Here is a 2500-nt window from a genome sequence, read left to right as displayed (position 1 = left end):
CCATGGAAGTCGGAATCCGCTAAGGAGTGTGTAACAACTCACCTGCCGAAGCAACTAGCCCTGAAAATGGATGGCGCTGAAGCGTCGTGCCTATACTCGGCCGTCAGTCTGGCAGTCATGGCCGGTCCTTGCGGCCGGCCGCGAAGCCCTGACGAGTAGGAGGGTCGCGGCGGTGGGCGCAGAAGGGTCTGGGCGTGAGCCTGCCTGGAGCCGCCGTCGGTGCAGATCTTGGTGGTAGTAGCAAATACTCCAGCGAGGCCCTGGAGGGCTGACGCGGAGAAGGGTTTCGTGTGAACAGCCGTTGCACACGAGTCAGTCGATCCTAAGCCCTAGGAGAAATCCGATGTTGATGGGGGCCGTCATAGCATGATGCACTTTGTGCTGGCCCCCGTTGGGCGAAAGGGAATCCGGTTCCTATTCCGGAACCCGGCAGCGGAACCGATACAAGTCGGGCCCCTCTTTTAGAGATGCTCGTCGGGGTAACCCAAAAGGACCCGGAGACGCCGTCGGGAGATCGGGGAAGAGTTTTCTTTTCTGCATGAGCGTTCGAGTTCCCTGGAATCCTCTAGCAGGGAGATAGGGTTTGGAACGCGAAGAGCACCGCAGTTGCGGCGGTGTCCCGATCTTCCCCTCGGACCTTGAAAATCCGGGAGAGGGCCACGTGGAGGTGTCGCGCCGGTTCGTACCCATATCCGCAGCAGGTCTCCAAGGTGAAGAGCCTCTAGTCGATAGAATAATGTAGGTAAGGGAAGTCGGCAAATTGGATCCGTAACTTCGGGATAAGGATTGGCTCTGAGGATCGGGGCGTGTCGGGCTTGGTCGGGAAGTGGGTCAGCGCTAACGTGCCGGGCCTGGGCGAGGTGAGTGCCGTAGGGGTGCCGGTAAGTGCGGGCGTTTAGCGCGGGCGTGGTCTGCTCTCGCCGTTGGTTGGCCTCGTGCTGGCCGGCGGTGCAGGATGCGCGCGCCTGCGCGGCGTTCGCGCCCCGGTGCTTCAACCTGCGTGCAGGATCCGAGCTCGGTCCCGTGCCTTGGCCTCCCACGGATCTTCCTTGCTGCGAGGCCGCGTCCGCCTTAGCGTGCTCCTCCGGGGGCGCGCGGGTGCGCGGATTCTCTTCGGCCGCCATTCAACGATCAACTCAGAACTGGCACGGACTGGGGGAATCCGACTGTCTAATTAAAACAAAGCATTGCGATGGCCCTAGCGGGTGTTGACGCAATGTGATTTCTGCCCAGTGCTCTGAATGTCAACGTGAAGAAATTCAAGCAAGCGCGGGTAAACGGCGGGAGTAACTATGACTCTCTTAAGGTAGCCAAATGCCTCGTCATCTAATTAGTGACGCGCATGAATGGATTAACGAGATTCCCGCTGTCCCTATCTACGTCCTGGGAAAGACTCTGGAGAAGCTACTCGTGCATAGACTGTCAAGCCACAGAATACTGCGCGGCATGAGCGAGTTGCAGTACGGCTTTAGGAAGGGTAAATCGACATCAGATGCCATTAACAAAGTAGCCGACACGGCTCGCTCCTCCACCAGTCGGTATGTATTAGGAATCACGGTGGATATATCTGGTGCCTTCGATAGCCTGTGGTGGCCGGCGCTCTTCTCCCGTTTGCGGGAAATTGAGTGTCCGGTGTCACTATATGGCTGTCTGAGGGATTACTGTCAACATAGAGTTGCTAGGATCTCCGCTCCAGGTGCTGTAGTGTCCAAACCTATAACGAAGGGATGCCCACAGGGTTCAGTGTGTGGCCCCATTTTTTGGGACATAAACATGGACCCTTTGTTGCATGCATTACAAGAAAGCAATGCAGTACTTGGTGCGGTTGCCTATGCTGATGACCTCTTCATAATGGTGGAGGGTAACAGTCGTCTGGAAGTAGAAAATCGAGCTGCACTTGCATCAGAAATATTAATGCGGTGGTGCAGTGACTCTAAGTTACAGATTGCACCACATAAGTCATCATATATATTGCTAAAGGGAAAGCTTGCACGTGATCCCACAGTAAGAATAAACAACAGAATAGTCACAAGACAAAAAACCTTAAGATATCTAGGCGTATATATCGACGAGGCCTGGTCATATACTCCACATATAGGTCATGTTGCGATAAAGGCCACAAATATCTTTAACAAGTTGATAAGTATAGGCCAAAGACGATTCCATGTACCACCTGTGGCTACCAAAATGTATCATAACTCTATCCTTGCACCGATTGTGGGGTATGGGGCCAGTGTGTGGGCCCACAGGCTCGCTCTGGTGAGACCCGCACAGTCGGTAAGACGTATACAACGTAACATCATTATACGTTGTGTTGGTGCCTTCGGCACCACACCCACAGACGCTCTACTTGTTCTAATGGGCTTCTGCCCATTAGACATACTTATAAGACAGAATGCTTCAATAACTTGGCTACAAAAACAAGCATATGACAAGATTCATGAGATAACAGGGAGACACTTGGCAAATGTAAAGGAAATTAAAACTTGGGCCTTGGATA

General features: G+C 53.7%; 1 pseudogene; it reads left to right on the top strand.

Moving 5' to 3' along the window:
• The window catches only part of LOC126432442 (large subunit ribosomal RNA), a 6834-nt pseudogene that overhangs the window by 1578 nt on the left and 2756 nt on the right, over window positions 1-2500 (top strand).

This window comes from Schistocerca serialis, unplaced genomic scaffold (genome assembly GCF_023864345.2).
Source record: "Schistocerca serialis cubense isolate TAMUIC-IGC-003099 unplaced genomic scaffold, iqSchSeri2.2 HiC_scaffold_1135, whole genome shotgun sequence".
In the NCBI taxonomy this organism is placed as follows: domain Eukaryota; kingdom Metazoa; phylum Arthropoda; class Insecta; order Orthoptera; family Acrididae; genus Schistocerca; species Schistocerca serialis.
Note: the sequence above shows the minus strand (reverse complement) of the source record. Positions and strands in the feature narration are given on the sequence as shown.